General features: G+C 35.3%; 1 pseudogene; it reads left to right on the top strand.

Annotated features, from left to right (window-relative positions):
- The first annotated feature begins 8688 nt into the window (after nt 1-8688).
- On the top strand, nt 8689-8806 carry LOC125410134 (U6atac minor spliceosomal RNA; annotated as a pseudogene).
- Nucleotides 8807-18466: the final 9660 nt, after the last annotated feature.

The raw sequence follows: 18466 nt of genomic DNA, 5'->3' as shown, positions 1-18466 counted from the left end.
AGGATGATATTAAAAATGATTTGGAGACCATGTAAACATTGAAAACTGGAATTCAAGATATGGACTTTCGTTAACTAACTCCTTTTCTCAAGTTGTATTGAGAAATTACATTGCTTCTGTACTATAAAAATATTCTGGATTTAGATGAAATTTTATAATGTCTTATGTTCACTTCAGTCTGAACAATCTATTGCTACTTATCATGTATCCTTTCACATCGTAGAAGGTTGTTCCTCTTTGTCTCCTCAACTGATTTCACCCAAAAAAGGCATTAGTTTTATTTGATTTGTGATTCTGAAGAAAAAAATTAATGGACATGTAAATGCCAGTTCTTTTCTTTGCCATTATGTTCAGGATTGACTTCCTTGGACTCCCTTTATTCACTGTTTCTAAGGAGAGGGGCGATCTGACATGGCTTGTCAAGTTTGTATAGCAACCCTCATGGAGCTTAGAGCCTTAAAGGTATTTCCTATAGCCTTTAACTCATCGTTTATCAATAATAGAGGTATTTTGATCCCTCTAGCTTACTCTTTTGTCTTATGTCTCAATTAGTTTAGAAGTTTAGAACTCAGCTGAGAAAGACAGTGTACAGTGAACTGACTATATGATTTTCTTGGGAATATTAAAGAATTAGAAATTGAGAAGGGTGAAACATATTTCATAGATGGTAATCAGATGTATGATCTCAGCTTCTGAGAAAACCAAATGCCTGAGGACAAAACATCTGAATTCAGATACAAAGGAATAAGAAGGCAAATGAGTTAAAGGTAATTGGCTCTGGTGCAAACACTTGAATAACAATTAGGAACATTGTCGTATGCCAGGGCCAGTATCACCAGAAATGTGGGCAGAGGAAAAGGTAAGAGAGACTGTCGAAGAAGCAATAAGGAGCTGGTAAATAAGGTACTTAAATCATGCCACACATTCTAGAACTACCAACATTAGGTAAAAAGCAATGGAGAGCTATGTATTTTAATTTTCATTAGTATATATTACTCATATAAAATAAGGTATTTAATTTTCATGTTTTCACACACATACACAAGGTGTTTCCATCATTCTCACCTTGCTTCATTTTCTCATCATGCTTTGTCACCCGATGATCCCATTCTCCCTTCAAATAGTATCTGCTCCCTTCATATCCTTTTGCTATCAAACATCACACTCTCTCTTTTAAACCAGCACCCAGTTCCTATCTGTTCTTCCCGTCAGCACTGTCCTCAGTCTTCATGTGATGGATCAGAATCTCACTGACTACACCCTGTCTGTCTCAATAAGCAATTCTGATGTGTTCTGAAGTGTGTAACCTACATTTGTTATGATGCCATTGATTCAGATCTCAGTAGACATGTTTCAAAAGTAAACATTTGTGGCATAAATGCATCTATGGTATATTCAGTAGGTGAATGTTGTCCAAAGCATATGGGGATTTGATCAAAGAATGAAATAGGAGACAGTTACCAAGTCTCCTGGATTCTGTATTATACAGTTAGCTGACTAGTGCTTCTAGTCACTGCGGAAAAGACTTGGTTTGGGGCTAAGAACCTAGAGGAGGAATGTGCTTAATATTAGAGAAATGGAGTTTGAGTTGCTTTGATTAAAGCATCTTGGAGTAGGTTTTAAGCCCTGATTTAGTGGAGTAAAATCTACTAAATGTCCTGCAGGGGGTTTACAGTCACAACTTCAGGATTAGTTTGATGTCTTCGCATTATTATTTTCACAATTAGTTTTTTCTCCACAGTCTTATTCTTAAGTCACAAACACCACAAACATGTATGGCCTTCTCCTCCACACACTCTCAAATGGGGTTACAGTTTCTCATTTTAGAAGCTGCAGGAGAACATGATGATTTCTGTGTTTTTCTAATGCGTGACATTTATGGTGGACAAACGAAAAGACAATGAACTTTACCTTAAATTCTCTTTAAAAGCCTTGGAATCCACAATGATACTGTCAGAGAAATACTATGTAAGTCAGATACCAGGTGGGAAAATTTACAGTCAGTGTGTCAATGTTGTGTGGCATCAGGGACTGAAACACTCATTTTTCTTGGCCAGAAAGTCTTCACGGGGGAGTATGAGTGAGCGGCAGTTTGAAGATCAAGGAGATAGATGTTCTTCAGTCCTGCTACTGCTTCTTTTTCTTGCTTGCGTCTTTTTCTCTTTCTCTTACTTTATTCTTTTTTAGGGGGGAGGGGGTCAAGGCTTCTCTATAGTTTTGGAGCCTCTCTTGGAACTTGCTCTTGTAGACTAGGCTGGCCTCGAACTCACAGAGATCCGCCTGCCTCTGCCTCCCAAGTGCTGGTATTAAAGGTGTGTGCCACCATCACTCGGCTCCTATTTTATTCTTAATTAAATCTTAAATATATGAAAATAAGAAAAAATCAAATACACTTCTGTGTGTTTGTTTTGAGGTAATAATGATCCATGAATGACCAATAATAGTAGACATTGAAGGAAAAAATATGATTTTCTTTTAATACATTTGACAACACTATTAAATACTCACACATACTGACTTAACCTATGCTCTGTAATAGCATGCATTTTACAGCTAAGTAAAAATATCCAATATTCAGATGAGATAAAACACATGAGACAACAAAATCTTTTTCCTGAAAATATCTCAAGAAATATGTAATTTGACACTCTTTGACGCATAAGAGAATAAACTACTTTGTGAGTACTTTCATATTAAAATAATTCTTTGCTCTCTTATGTAAAGTTTCCTTTTTCAGTAGTTGCCAGTTAATTCAGAGGCCCACAATCAATGCACAGGTAGAGATAAGAGACTGGAGTATGTAGCTCTAAATGTGACATCTGTGTTATACACCCTTCTCACAATGCTCATGGAACATTGCAGATGATGAATAGAAAGAATATAAAAACCAGAGGTAGGTGTCTATAGCCAAATAGTACCTTATAGATATAAATGTGCCATTGCACTGGTGAACTCTTAAGTGTTGAGATGCAAACACAAGACTTGGACTAAAATATTTGCAAGGATGGTGGGGGTACTGGTGAAGTTTAACTACTATCTCAGGTATTACTGACAACTTGGAGAGGGAGATAGCTGCTTGCAGAGGGAGAATTAGTTTTCTTTAAAGATATGGGTCCTGAGACGGTACCCATGAACAAGTAGATGGTCCCATATCATACAAATGTAGGCATTTAGGCAGTGCTAAATCAATCCAGTGTGTGTGTGTGTGTGAGAGAGAGAGAGAGAGAGAGAGAGAGAGAGAGAGAGAAGAAGAAGAAGAAGAAGAAGAAGAAGAAGAAGAAGAAGAAGAAGAAGAAGAAGAAGAAGAAGAGAGGAGAGATTGCTCACAAGAAGTTGGGAGGGAATCAAGGTTATGGTAGGGAAAATAGAGGAGGAATTAGGATGGAGGAAATGAATGGTGGATTCAATTAAAACATGTTACATTCATATATTGCTATATTGCTATTAAATAATATATATAAGCAAATAGAAAATAAATAAGCATTTAAAAAACTTTTGTGACATTGGAAATGTTGAGAGAGATCTATGTGATAGCTAAAGTATTACTGCGGTCCACTTTTCATTCTCAAGTTTGTATGATTATACAGTGGTTGTGTCTATGTAAAAGCAAATGAGAGATTTCATAAAGCAGATTGCAGGAAAGACATAGATTTGGTCAAATCAGAATGTTCATGTGTCTAAGAAGTGCGAAGTTTTGTGGATCATAATTTTGCTCAGAATATCCTTTTAAATACATCATCCTTATTTACTTCTTACAACTATTAAACCCTATAGAGTCCTCCCTTTATCTCAGCAGTCATTGCCTGTTGACAATTTTAGATGTTACTATTGAGATAAAACTGGTTCCAAAATTTAAAGTCAAAATACTTCTTTCTCTCTTTCTTTCTTTCTTCTGCCTATGTTCCTTTCTTCCTTTCTTCCTTTCTCTCTTCCTTCCTTTTTTCCTAATTCCTTCCTCCCCTCCTCCATCCATCTGTCTGTCCATCCCTCTCTCCCTGACTTCCTATTTTCCTTCCCTTTTATTTTTCTGTTTTGTTTTTGTTATCCACAGGAAAAAGTTCAATGGCTTCCCTCAAAACAGTATTTACTTTCTTCAAGTCTGAGTCTCATCAATGCCCTACATTCATGGGGTAGCTAGAAAGAACAAGAATATTATGTTTGAAATCCCATTTCGACACTATCACATCCTATGTATTATTTGATACATAAAGATTTGGCTAGAGTGGCCAAGTAGGGTGACACAGTCTTTAATTTCGGAGGTAATCTCTGTGAATTTGAATTCAAGGACATCTAGGGTTGCCTAGAGAGACCCTGTCTCAAGAAAAACCACAACCACTACCCTAAAAATACTTTGGCTATAAAAGGGATATTTGATGACAGGATTTGAAGGATTTTTTTTTCTTGTAGACAAACATTAATCCTGCCAGGATACCATCGTTAAATATATGGTTAAAACAAAACAAAACAAAACCTCCTTTAAACTGTATGCTTCATACATCCAGGTTGTCACTTGCTACAAAGCAGCCTGATTACATTCGTGGGTGAAAACAACAGCAGAAATGTTAATACTACTGTTCCTTATCTAATCCAATTTATACCATTCCTGAAATAAGTGTAGGTGCCCAGCGGTTTCTTTCAAAACTTGTGTTACTAGATGGAAAGCAACTGACAGTTTTCCAGAATATTGATTTTTCATGCAAACGTGAAATGAACATTTAAGGCTGGAACACAGCGTCTTTATTTGTTAAGGTGATGTATTAGGGTGGCAGTGTGTAGGTGAGGCACACTGCTCATGGGGGAACCAGGTACAGCTGGTTGCTGTAAAGTTATAAGAATGATAATGACACTTTCTGTGCTTTAAATATCACAGAATATTAAAAAATACGGTTGTTTTCCAACCATACAATACCTAAGTCATTTGTTATGTAAATCGTCCATCAATGAGAAAAGAATCTTTGACAGTTGACAAATGAGGATCAAACCATAACACATAAATTGAAACAAAGAGAAATCTGGGAATTTTGGAGCTTGCCACTTGAATATTCATTGAATACTGATCAGTATTTGCTTGTGAGAAGATTATGCCAGACTGGGAACACAACCACTAAAGAGGATTTGATGCCTGGGTACTTGGCACTCACATAGGACCTAGATGTGTATTCATTCTACCAGCCAAACCAGAAACCGGATGGCTCATGGGAGGTTCACTGGGTACAGCACAAGGATGCTTTTGTCTCCATTGAGGGGAAAATATAAACCTAGAATAAACAGGTTTTCTTCAGTCCTTTCTAACATGTGCTCCCTTACCACCAAGATCAAACTGTTTCCAAGTAACTAACTGTGCCACAGATGAAAGAGAAAGAATACAAACAGGAATAGAAGTGCCACTCAACAAGGGAAAAATCAAAATGCTTGGCATTCACAAAAATACAACACCGAAGTCTTTCTGAAAAGCCATTGACTATGACACTGGGACCTGTTTCCTCTACATATAATGGATTTTGGGGATCCAGTCTGTTTGGACACTCACCTTCCTGGACCTGGAGGGAGGGGGAAGGAACTGGAACTTCCCACAGGGCAGGAAACCCTGACCGCCCTGGGGGACGAAGAGGGAGGAGGAGGGGGAGTAGGGGGAGTGGGAGGGTGTTGGGAGGGGGGGTGGAAATGGAAACTTTTATAATTTAATAAAATTTACTAAAAAAAAAAAAAAAAAAAAAAAAAATACAACACCAATTTAAAGAGGCAGACAAATATCACCAATCATGAAATGTAAAATCAAAAACAAATTGAAACTGATGAAAATTTAAACCTAGACAAAGTGCTATTAGAAATATATATATATATATATATTCAGGTCAACTGCTGTGTGTGATTGGAAGGGGGTGGATTTCAATGGAAAGTGAAAATCTCAACCTCAGCATTATTCTGCCTACCATGCCATGCATTCTTACAATTCTCTACTGTGCCAAAGGAATGAAAATGGCCTAGTTACTCAATTTCTTCGGTTCTTCGATAGGAAAATCTGAGGCCTTCCTGCATCTCCAGAACCTCCAGCTGCTCCTGGGAACTAGTTCCACTCTTTCAGAGTGAATTCTCTGTTGGCAACGGGCCTCCATTTCTTCCCTAGCATCTCTGTTTTGCTTCTCCTGTTTCCTAATGGTAATGTGTATATCTCACATTATCACATCTCAAGTTAGTGACTTGAACTCAAATCTTGTCTTCAGGGTGAGCTCTGCAGAAATCCAAATCTGGATCATAACTATTCTCACATGTCATGCTAAATATCTAACTGATTTTATGCTAACAGAGAAGCAAATGACGAGTGTGAATCCTCATGACTGAGGCCCCATGTTTATTTATTTATTTTTCTAAGTATTTGGGTACCTCAGATACACTAATGATATTTTCCTTTACTTAATTATCTATGTCAAAAGTTGACTTTAGCCCTTTTCATTATGTACTATGTTGAAGTAATACGAAAGACAGCTGACCAATAGACTATCTTTTATCTTCAGTACTCCCATTTTCCAGAAACTAAAATTCATAAAATGTCCAAATAGCTTCTGAATTGAAGCTCCTGATGCAAAAAACGATTTTCACCCTAGCAAAATGTCAAATAAGACTCTGGCCGTTCGTTTTCATTTGGGTATTTCCTAACTCTTTCACACCATAAAAACATTATTTCAGGTATATATTTTCCCATTTCATTTTCCGGTAGTCATCAGAAGATTTTTCTCTGTATGTTGAAAATAGATTCTCTTCTCACACAATATTTCCTGATTACTGTTTCTTCTCCTACTCTTCCTAGTTCTTCCCCAACTCCTCTCCCACCCTGATTTGCTCCTTGGGAAAAGAATATATATTTTTAATGGTTAATGATAACTTACAACAAAATAAAATAAGATAGCTAAAAAATTATTGTTTCAGAATGGACAATACAAACAAAGAGAAGTAAAGGAACCCAAGAAAAGGCACAAGAGAGATACTTTAGTTCACACACTGAGGAATCCCATAAAAGCATTGAACTTGAAGTGAATGTGTAGAGGACCTGGTACAAACCCATGCAGGACCTGTAGATGCTGCTTCAGTCTCTGTGAATTCATACGAACTTTGATCATGTTTATTTGCAAGGCTTTGTCTTCGTGGTGTCCTTTATTCCTTCTGCTTCTTACAGTCTTTCTGCCTCATTTTTTTCCATCCCTCATAAATCTTAAGAGGAGACTTTTTAAGTTAAATTTGCCAACTTCCATTGCCTTATAACAAAACAATAATATTATTAAAGTATTGGGTCCCTGTTAGAAATGAATGATTCATCAGTTTTTGCCATCTAAGCAAAAATAAAGAGAAGACTCTATGTGTAATTGCTAGTTGGGGAAAACAAAGGGATCAACTCTTGACAGAATGCGCAGTGACTTTGTACATACAACTGATAGACATATCCGCTGGTTTTAAATAAACAGTCTGGGAAATTCGAATTTCCACAGGGTTTAGGAAAGCAGTTTAGAACTTTTGTCTGTTAGAATGTTTGTGTTTTGTGTTAAAGGCTTGTTCTTTTAAAGCTCATATGTTTTTATTTTGAGAGGTATCATTTAGTTCAGCTGCCTGAAGTTATGTCCAGAGGAACAATCTTTGGATAGAGCTATAAGGACTCACAAACCGTTTACGAGCACTGTATTGAATGCATGTTTTTTATCTAGATAATATGAGGTTGGTTTAGAAATCAAGAAAAAGACATTATTCAAATAAATATAGAGAAAAATATTGTTGATTCTATCCTTGAATTATTAATAACTAATAACTATGATCATTAATTATATTTCAGATTTTCTAAAGAGAGATTGTTTTCCATGATTTAATTCCAAACCCCAAGTCTACTTGCATTTTTTTTCACTAATCATTTTTAATAGTGGACCAAAGACCACTGAGCACCTAACCTCTTTGATAAAGTAATGATAGTTAGCATTAATTGTCAACTAGATATACACAAAACAACCTGTGACTAGAGTTGAAATGAGTTGGCTTATGGGCGTGTCAATAGGATATTTTCATAATTAAGTTAATTGGTGTGGCAAAACACAGCCCATTGTGGGTGACACTATTCTCTAAGATATGGGTCTCTGAAACATATAGAAATGAAGGTGGAAATGAGTAAAGGAATCAAGTAAGTGAGCACGTGTGCATTTATTTATTTCTAGTCTTAGTCCTGGCTGTGATATAGCCAGCTTTTTTGAGTTACTGCTTTGACTTTCACAAATGATGGGATGTAACATGAATTGAGGAAGTAAAATAATCTTTCACCCTAACTTTCTCCATGTCAGAGAATTTTGTCACAGAAAAAGGGATGGAACTAGAACAAAAATTGATGCTAAGCAGTTGAGGTCCTTGCTATGATAGATCCAAACATGTGGTTGGTATGACTTGGATTATTGTCTGGCATTAATGTATAAACATTTGGTATATTGGGCTAAAAGGAGGTTTTACAGACTGGAACCATAGCTTGCCAGAGTATTTTATTGCAAATTGAAGAGAAGAATATTCAGAGAAACATGGAACATTTTATCCTGGTTTATGGGATTTCACCACAGGAACGGGGATATAAGTTCTTACTGCAATATGTAGGCTCAGAGACTGTGTGACAGTCCAATTAAAACTAAAGAAGTAGCTCTGACTGTCAAAGAAATCAGAACCCTGTTGTTCTAGAGAAAAGGATAACACTTCCCCTGACAAGGTTGGAAAAGTTTGTTGTGCCTAGCAATGTATCATTTAGGCCTTGATTCTTACTATATGGTGTCTAACACTTGCTTTTAAGTTCATATACCATGACCAAATAGGCTTCATCCCCTAAATTCAGGGTGATTTGACCCACATAAATCAATAAATGTTTAAACAAACTGAAAGAAAAAAACTACATAATAATTTCTTTGGATGCATCAAGGGACCTTTGACAAAATTCCAAAACCCCTTCATGTTAAAAGTACTAGAGATATTAGGTTCACATGGACAGATTTTTGCAGAATTCCATAGTCAAAATTGAATCAAATGGAGAAAAATGCAAAGCATTTCTGCAAATTATGGAACAATACAAGGATTTCCATTGTCTCAATATCTGTTCAATATAATATTTAAAGGCTTATCTAGAGAAATAAGACAGCTGACAGAGATCAGGTGGGTATAAAGTGGAATGGAAGAAGCTAATGTATCTTTATTTGCAGATGATATAATCGTATATATAAATGACCATAAAATTTCCACTGATAAGTTCCTATTTCTGAGAAATACTTTCAGCAAAGTAGCTAAATACAAAATTAACTCACAAAAAATCAATAGTCTTCGCTTATACAAATGGCAAGCAGAATAAGAAAAAATATGGGAGAAAAGATAGTTCACAATAGGATCAAATGGCATAAAATATCTTGGGCTAACTCTAACCAAGTGAAAGACTTTTATCACAAAAAAATTTTGAGACATTGGTGAAAGAAATTGAAGAGAATACAAAAGATGGAAATACTTCCTAATTTCATGAAGAGGTAAGATTAACATGGCCATCATACCAAAAACAATCTACACATTCAATGCAATTCATATCAAAATTCCAACACAACACTGATCCTGAAAGATTCTCATATTCCTATGAAAATACACACACACACACACACACACACACACACACACACACACACACCAAGAAAAGAGAAGAAAAGAAAATGAATAAAATAAGATGTCTAAAACTATCCTGAGTAATAAAATGAATTGCAGAAGGTATTACTAGTCTCAGCCTCAAATTATACTATAGAGCTGTAGCAATTAACAAAATGACATTGGCACAAAATAAAAACAAAACAAGACACCCATATACATTGATCAATGTGATCAAATTGAAAACCCAAACCTAAACAGTGTTGTGGCATTTTTGATCACACTGTCAACCCTGAGATATTATTATTTACTTAATAATTCTGCTTCTAGTTGTGGTGTGATTCAGTCCTCAAATATGCCTCTAATAAAGAGCATTCTGGTTGAATATTGTAAAAAATATTAAATAAAACCAATCATAAGTCAAGAGGCAGAGTAAGCAACCAGTTGATAAGGAAAAACCACACAAAGTAGGAGGAAGTCAGGGTGACAGAGAGAGAGACTCCAGTTACAGAAGTTTTGTTTGAGATGTTGGAAAAAGCTTTTTCTGGGATGACAGTGGAGCATGAAGCAGCTGGTTGCTTTCTCTCAATCTTTGAGCTGGAAGGTTTTCACTTCAGCATCTGGCTTCCAATTTTTATTGATAAAATAGAATTGTAGAGATTTAGTTAAAAACAACATCTATACAACTCAATTTTTTTGATAAAAACGCAGAAATGCATACTGGGGAAAAAGGCAAAATCTTTAATAAATTGTAATGATCAAACTGTATGACTACATTTTGAAGAATCCAAATAAGCCCATTCCTACTACCCAGCACAAAGTTCAACTCCAGATAGATTAAAGATTTTAACATAAAACCAGATACACTGAACCTGATAGAAGAGGTAGAAGAGATAGTGGTGAATAGCTTTAAACTCACTGGCATGGGAAAACACATTCTAACCTGAATATTATTATAACAGACACTAAGATCAACAATAATTAAATAGACCTCATGAAACTTAGAAGCTTCTGTATGGCATAAGATATCATCATTTTAACAAATAAGCAACCTACAGAATGGGAAACGATTTTTACTGACCATACAATCTGTAGATTTTTAATATACAAAAAATGGGGTAGACAGAGCCATAACTGGCCATTTCTTATCAACAAATGAAGCTTTCAGAAGCACAAGGTGGGTTACCTTATTGAATTGTTGACCAAAGAGGTTCAAGGGAAACCCCCAAACAACTCAGACAAGTTCCAGTGCTGTAGGTTGCTTTCCGCAAACAGACATCAAGGCTTCATTGCTGAAGGCAGCACCTACACAATTCATTGGACACAAATAAGTCCAACTGGTGCCCACCCAGAGATACAACATCAATGTTATTATCTTTAGTACTCTGCAGACTACCAAATGAGAAAGTAGCTATTAATCCAGCTACAAAACTTTTGATTTAAATAGTGTCCTGCCTGCAATGTTCGCTAATGTTATTGTGGCATACATAAATCAGGTAGAAATATCCAACCAACATCTTATTTGACTTAAGAACCACTCTAAGAGAAGGAAACCATACCTGGCAGAGCTTTGATAACTAAAAATCTATGATTAAGTAATTCTGGGCATAAAGTAAAATCAAATGTTACTGTTCTACTAAAAGTAGACAGCAAAAGAATGACTTTGAATGGCATTTTACTATATTAATAGATCTGTGCAGTGTACAGTCATCATCAGAGAAGCTTTCTCCTGTAGAAAATTAGAACAAACACAGAGATGCACAGACAGTTGTCATGCAGAGAGTGAGAGATCTTGGAAAATTCACTCTTAAATGTGATGTGCCAAAATTCCTTCCCTTGGAGCACAGGAAAAATTTAATAGGATATGGAAGGAGTAAGAGCAAGAGGGGATGAAGGACACCAAGCCTATAAAGCTTTGAGATTCAACATGTTACACGGATAGATGATATCACAGATAGTAAATCATTACCACAGGGGAGATATGGGTTTTAAACAGATGGGATCCTAGAAATGCAAAGGAGAAGTAGACATGTGTCCCCATCACTAATACAGATGTAATCCTCAATTGATAACCATTGTGATGGTGTGTTTAATCTTTGATTGAGTCTTATTGAGGTCACAAACAACTCTTAAGGGTAGGCTTCTTAAGAAGAAGCAGGTAACCAACAGTAAAGAACACAGTGATATTTTTGAAGGTTCCTTGTGTCATAATGTCTTGCCCTCTTTTAAAAAATATTATCAGTTATTTTTTATAGAACTGAAAAAAGAGTATATACCCTACAAGCCCTTTTTGTAATATATGGCTTCTGGTTTAGTGTTCTTATGGGAATCTTAAGTATGTTGATGAGTGTATCTGCCTTCCTTGTGCCTTCCTTTGTGTTCTTTTTCTTTTACTTGTTTTTGTCTTATTTCAGTGTGTTGAATCCCATAGAGCCCTGTGTGTGTGTTTTCTAATGAGAGATAGAAAGATGGTAGAATTAGGTGAAAAATGTGGTAAGGAAATAGAGGAAAATGTAGGAGAGTTAGTGGGATATATTATGTGAGAAAAATTTATTTTTAATAAAAGGAAAGAGAGAGAGAGAGAGAGAGAGAGAGAGAGAGAGAGAGAGAGAGAGAATCACAGAAGTGGATCCTTTTGCCTCATGGCAACAATAGAAAAATATTCCTCAAGGTCAGCACATAGAAGCTGATAGAACTTTGGGACAAGGCAGCAGGCTACATCTCAACCTGGCAACTGAATTTGGCAATGCAAATATCGTCCATATGGTCTTATATTTGAAGGTAACAAAATGTGAGACGGAGGCAGTCATGGAGAACAACCGAGGAGTAGCACCATGCACCTAGCTTGGAGTCCCTATATAATGAACCGTCAACTGTGAAGCTGAAGTCTCACAGTATTGAAGATGTAATGGGGAGCTCACAGTATTGAAGATGGCAGGACCATGGGATCTCTGTAAGGAAGAGCTCTAGTTGTACAGTGGAGCTGGGATAAGCCCCAGAGAAAGCATCTGTGCCCTTTATGTGGCAGATCTGCAGAGGTAAGGATACCTAAAACATTTGAACCCCAAACACAAACTTCACACCAAGCAACACAGTTTGCTATTCTTGTTGCTGGCCTTTGGTTTTGTTCTGAGATCATTGTTACTTGTGATGTCTTCATGCTTCCTTTTTGAAAAAAGACGGTTAATCTGCATCATCATGTATTGGTAGTACATAAATAGCTCTTCTTTTAAATATTAGGGATTCATAGTTAAAGGACATGAATGTAAATCATATTTTGTACTTTTAATGAGATCTTTTGACTTTTAATAGTTGAATTGTATTTCACATTGTGAAATGAAAATAGATTTTTGGAGGGAAATGGAAGTTTATTTTTAAAAGGGATGTATAGGTGTCAAGTTGGCATGGATAAACTGTCATGGTTCTCTTTAATTGCCAAGTTGACACTTGACAATTTAATAACTTGAGTATCAATGATGAATTGTGTACATTTGTTTGGCCTGTGACATTTTATATAGTGTATTGATTTACTTATTCAATATAGAGAAAGCCATCCCACTGTGGGGAGCACCATTTCCCTGTAAACAGACTTCCAACTGCATAAGAGTGTAGAAATTGAACTGAGTCCAAACAATCAAGTGAGAATCTATGCATTATTTTCTCTTTGTTCTTAATTGTGGATATGATGTGACTAAATGTTTAACATTCACAGAATAATCGATTACAAATGACAATTTTGAGCTAAAGCGTGCTTCTTACTCTGGAAGTCACTTTTGATAGGGTGTTTTATCACAGATACGGAAATGAGACAAGAACACTGATCTTAATTCCCTTTCCCCTATAGGAGGAAGTTTGTCTTTCTCTTTTATTCACAGGGTGAATGTTATTGAGAACATATCATCATAATTTTCCCTACTGATTGGAATAAGCTATTCTAACACATAATTATGCATTTGTGTATCTAATTTCTCAGATGTACATGCATAAATATATGTAGATGAAAACCATGTCATGATTTTTCTTCTCTTTCAATAAGAAGAAATGAAGCTTTATGGAAAGATGCTCTTGTGGTATATTAAGTAGCATTTTTAAATTAAAATGGATAATGGAAACCTCTACTGGCTGTTGAAGTGCTACACAAGGTGCCCTGGCATATCTTATCACCTAAAAGTATAATGGTGCTTTAAATATTAAAGAAGTTCATTTATGCCGGGCATTTAGAGTAGAGGTTGGCATACAGAAAGAAATACAAGTTAGTGACTGCTATTATAAATTTTTGCATTTGAATATCAATTCAGGAAACACAGAAAGAAGAGAGTTCTTTGTCCCTATGACTTTTCAACAATACAGTTTTGTAATAAAATAATGATATTGGTAAAACAACAACAGCCAAGGTATGTCTAACATAGTTCGTTTTATCTAAGCAGAGTCAAAATGCATTTTAAAATTGTTATTAATTTCAGTAATATACATTCTTGTAAATTATTTGACAACTTTGATCTCTAACTTTATAATTAATCTGCTTTTATTAATTTATTTTTCAACTCACATAAATATCTGAAATTTGAATTTCAAACAAGATTACGGTGATATACAGGTTTGATTGTTTCCAGTGCCACGAATAACACATGGACTCTGTAACATAACAGTTTAAGAGAGAAAAAAATTATTTTCTTACCTATCACAGGGTTCATGACTGACAATTTAATCTAACAAAATATTAGCAAAGGGAAAATTGTACACTATTATTTATTATGCTTATGTGGCACAGGAGCATTTTGGTAAGGGCAGTTAAATATTGGGGAGGCAGCAAGTCTGTCCATAGGTTCAATGAATACAAATTACTCATATATGTGAATAATTAATTTTAAATGTTTATGGTAGAAACAGAAGGAAAATTACAATGCCAGATTCTCTGCCTTCTCTGCCTTCTTTTCTTCACTGCAGAAACATGGCAGATAGCTGTTACATCTTGATGGAAGAAGCAAAATATTGTCTGTCCTGGAGAAAGTGAGGGAACTCAGAGAATTTTTCTAAAATCCTTTGAACATACTCAGTGTGTTCAGGAGCCATATTTTGGAGTATTGTATTCCTGGAGATGCTCAATAAATTTTACCAAAAAAAGCCAGTGTAATTCTGTGCATTACGCAGTACAGGTTTAAATGACCTCTTCTGTTTCAGAATGTTGACATAGTGGTATTTCATTTGTATTTGAACAAATAAAGCTTGTCTGAAATTCAGAGAGTAAAACAGTTGCACTGATCACTTTTACAGACCCAGCAGTGGTGACACACACTGTTAATCCTAGTAGCAATCCTAGTTTGCCATAGAAACCTAGCGGTGCATGGTTTTAATCTCAACGGTGAACACCTTTAATCCCAGTCCTAGAGAGGAATATAAGAAAGGAGGACACATCTAACAGACACAATTTTTTTCTGAGATTCCTGGTGGTAGGCTCATCATTTTAGACTGAGGTAGAGGTAACAGCCAGTGGCTGACTTTTTTGCTTTTCTGACCTTCAGGTTGAGCAGCAATTTCTGTCTCAACATTTATTAATCATGCTCCACGTTGTGCATGAGCAGAGCATCATGAGAACATTTATTTAATTTCATTAGAAAATCTCTTCCATATCTTTAGGAAAATTTGTTTTCTAGACAGGAGCTAACTCTTATTCAATCCCGTCTATGTCCTCCTAAATATTATAAATTTTATGAAGCTATTCCAGATACACAGGTGATGATATGAAAATATGGATATAGACCACATCAGGTAAACATGATTTAAAAATGTAAATAATTATAGCTATTGGAATTTTAATTACCCACCTGTTTTGTGGAGGGAGATACTAATCCTAAGACCTAATGCATACTAAACAAGGGTTTTACCACTGAACTACACAACCAAGCTCAGAGCTAAACTGTCAGATGATAGTTCAGCTCTTAGAGCAGCTATGTGAGAAAAACCTTATAATAGACGAATCACTATTACATCCTCATAATGAAAAACAAGAGTAACAGTTGATGAATTTTTAATTCATTGATAACATATATTCAATCTGTATAACAAATCATTATATGATATCAGATTAATTTTTCATATTTTCGTCATGCTTCCTAATCTGAAAATCTGGCTTGTTGGATACTGCATAGAAGAATGTGATTTGAATAGGGATCAATACTGCTTTTTTAAAAAATGGAGTATTAGTTTTAAAAAATAAAAATGTACCATTTCTAGTCAAAAAAGATAGATTATAATTGGTATCCATTGATATTTTCTTTAATAGCTATTTTCCATGAGGAAGAAGAGTTCCCAGTTGATATCAGCATACTATAAACTGCAAAGCCTAAGTCACTGAGAATCATAGAACTCAGCAAGAGACAGCATGTCCACATTCACAGGGATGAACGAGTTGCCCGCCTACAGCATACAAATATGTGACCCATAAAGGGTAGAACAGACACCCCACCATTGTTCACCCATAACTAGTCGTGTGGAGAGGCTCTATTTAGGAGTTTTCATGACATGTAGATTTGATATCACAGTGTTTCAGCAAGGTCCAGAGATGAAAAGCTTATTGTATTTCTCATGGTGTGTTATACGAAAATCAAGCCACATCTGAGAAAATGCCTTGTCCTCCATTAATAGAAAAAGAAAAGAAGGAGATATCGCTTCTCATTTGTGTTTACTTTGACCTTGGAGAGTGACAATAGGGGACAGAATCTAAAAACTCCTTGGACTCCTAATCAGTGTGTACTATGTTCTTCAAATTTCACTGCTTGCTCTCTTGAGTTTATCACGGTTCATTTATCTAATTTATTCACCCACTTAAATTTTTATATAAATGGATGTGTTTTTCTTGTTGTTGACTCCAGCTTGGGAGGGCATGTGTATGCTACACATTTATCCAACAGCCCAGGTAAGTGAAAGCTGCTTCGTTTACTTTCTGCGATATTTGGAAGTAGAGTTACTTCCTGGAGAAGAACTGAATTTTGATTCCTGTTTGTTTTCCAATACTAAGTAGAGACATTCCTTCTGTGTTAGTCGTCTTTAATGTACCTATTTAAAGTTTATTTGTACCAAGATGTTGAAATTTTATGTCAGCTGTAACAGCCAGGAATAATATCCAAAGGTTCCAACTTCAATGAACACTCAAAATAGATGCCTACAGGTCAGCCGGGAGTGGTATTGGAATACAGACAGATTTACACATCCTATTCCTGGCTCTCACGTCAATAATTGTGCCATTTACAGCAGGGATTAAAAATAAGGCAAACAATAAAATAATTTTAAAAATAACATGAATGAAAACTTAAGATAAAGTAGTCAAGGAGACAGACAAATTACAGAAATGTCATAAGAGCTGCTAATTTTTGAATCCCAGAAAACCACAGTATCGATGTATTACTTTCAAGCACAATTTGTTTTTTCTTTCCCAAGTAACAGTAGCACTAAAATGTAATGTCTGCAAATTTTGTCATTACAACATTGTCCCATGATATAATTTGCCTTCTAAAAGTCAGATTTCATCTCATCTATTCATGTTACAGCTGCTTGGGCATTTGTATAATTAGAGGCAGAAAGCCACAGGGTCTCATAATAACCAGACAGTTAAAGTATGTGCATCCATGAGGTCATGAGACGTTCTAAGGACAGTAAAAGATTAGTATAGTTGTTACAAAATACATGAAAATATTAATCATAATTTCTGTTGCAATACTTTAAATTCATATATAGCTTGTATTTCACAGTAAATGTTGTCTTAACCAGGAAATAATTTGAAGCAATCATCCTAGACAGGGTAAAACTCAAATATAAAGATACAAAATTAAAAATGTGAAAACAGATTTCTGTTTTGTTTCTGTAGGTTTTAATGGTTCAACCTATGAAGAATTATTCAACTTTTCTCAAGTTAAAAAGAACTCCATCCTTAAAATTAGTTCATACATTTAAGTACTGTAAATGCTAATATTTAGTTAATATTGAAGACAGGGTGGACCATTATTTAGATACACAAAGACAGAGTCTATATCCTGATGGCATCTTATAGTCTGGATAGTGAGTAAATACTGAGGGATCTCATGTAGTAGGGGCAGAGATGAAAGGGTGACTCTTCTGTGTACTTTAATAAGTGCTTTATTATCTGATACCTAGAAAGCCATTCACAAATACACAGACACATTAAGATCAATAGAAATCACTATAAAACGTGACTAGGTATTATATGTAGATCATAGTGAGGCTTATTCCTATTGTGGCTATTGTTTAGTTCCAAATTTTATGTAACACTTAAACCCTTCTTAAAAGTTTAAAAATCATGCTGAAAATAATTAATATATGTGAAGCACTTTGCAGGATAATTTTAAGTCCCTGAAAATTCTGTAATGTGGCTGAACTTATCTTGTAAAAGGAATGTCTAGAACCCTATCACTAACAATGCCAATGTCTATTTCCTCATTTTTAAAATTAAAACAATAAAAATATTTCTTGGGGAAATAAAAGTTTGGGAAGCTAAATGCAAATGTTTTCTATTTTTATTGCTATCATCCTTGGGAGAATGATCTCATTCATTATTTCTATGAGAAGAAATGCATGTGTTTTTAAATGTGATTAGACTTTTCGTTTTTCACTGATATATAATTTACATTTGTGCAGGGGTAATGATATATAGAATGTGGGCTACTGTGACCTTCTCCAAACAGGAAATCACTCAGTATTATGCATCTCCTGTGCATATTTACCTAGATTAGTATAAGCTAAGCAAATGAATTGAAATTTTACATTGGTTAGAATTTCCAGTAAGGCAATTCAACAAAGTTAATATGTATATATG

This window comes from Myodes glareolus, chromosome 11 (genome assembly GCF_982192425.1).
Source record: "Myodes glareolus chromosome 11, mMyoGla1.1, whole genome shotgun sequence".
In the NCBI taxonomy this organism is placed as follows: Eukaryota; Metazoa; Chordata; class Mammalia; order Rodentia; family Cricetidae; genus Myodes; species Myodes glareolus.
Note: the sequence above shows the minus strand (reverse complement) of the source record. Positions and strands in the feature narration are given on the sequence as shown.